Here is a 900-nt window from a genome sequence, read left to right on the forward strand (position 1 = left end):
TAAAATTTGTCATCGTTGCCCAGCCCTAATATATATATATATATATATATATATATATATATATATATATATATATATATATATATATATATATATATATATATATACAGCCCGGCCAAATTATTTTAATCCAATGCAGCCCCCGGGTCAAAAAGTTTGGGGACCCCTGATTTACACTGTAATTGTAAACTTTGATTTTTATCAGACTCCAGTGTAAACGCGCACTTGCACATTTTCACAAATGTGAAAACAAAGGAAGTTGACCGTCAGAAAGTCGTAACTACTACAAAATAAAATAAAAGTCACAACACCTTAAAATTAGTGTTTTTTTATGTGAAAGTAAATGAAAGTTAAATAATTCATGAATGGATGTATTGATTGGTTGAAACTTGTATGAGTAGATTGTACAGTACAGTACATATTCCGTATAATTGAGCACTAAATGGTAACACCCCAATAAGTTCCTCAACTTGTTTAAGTCGGGGTCCACGTTATTTAATTCACGGTAAAAGAAATTGTCAGAAGTGGGATTCGAACCCACGCCTCCAGGGGAGACTGCGACCTGGACGCAGCGCCTTAGACCGCTCGGCCATCCTGACCTATAAATATTATATTGTGTCATATATTTGGGAGGGTTCCGATCTTTTAACGGCTGTTAAGTAGAGGAGACATGGACATCAGCGTTGATCTTACAACTCACATGGAAGCAAATGCCCCAGAGCGTAGATTCCGATCTTTCAACAATTGCTATTTATTCAGAATCAAACTATATATTCATATGTCACATATAGACTATTATTTACACACCATTGATAAGTGTTGCATCGGAAATTTGGTCGTCTTCAACAGACTTTGCTCACCGAAAACCAGAGTTACGTAGCTCGCCCAAAGCTGACTGAA

The 900-nt window shown here is 35.9% G+C and overlaps 1 non-coding gene across 1 annotated transcript; it reads right to left on the reverse strand.

Moving 5' to 3' along the window:
* Window positions 1–516: 516 nt before the first annotated feature.
* On the reverse strand, window positions 517–599 carry trnal-cag (transfer RNA leucine (anticodon CAG)). The gene has a single exon. It is a non-coding gene; the product is annotated as a tRNA-Leu (tRNA).
* Window positions 600–900: the final 301 nt, after the last annotated feature.

This window comes from Nerophis ophidion, linkage group LG09, assembly GCF_033978795.1.
Source record: "Nerophis ophidion isolate RoL-2023_Sa linkage group LG09, RoL_Noph_v1.0, whole genome shotgun sequence".
NCBI lineage: Eukaryota > Metazoa > Chordata > Actinopteri > Syngnathiformes > Syngnathidae > Nerophis > Nerophis ophidion.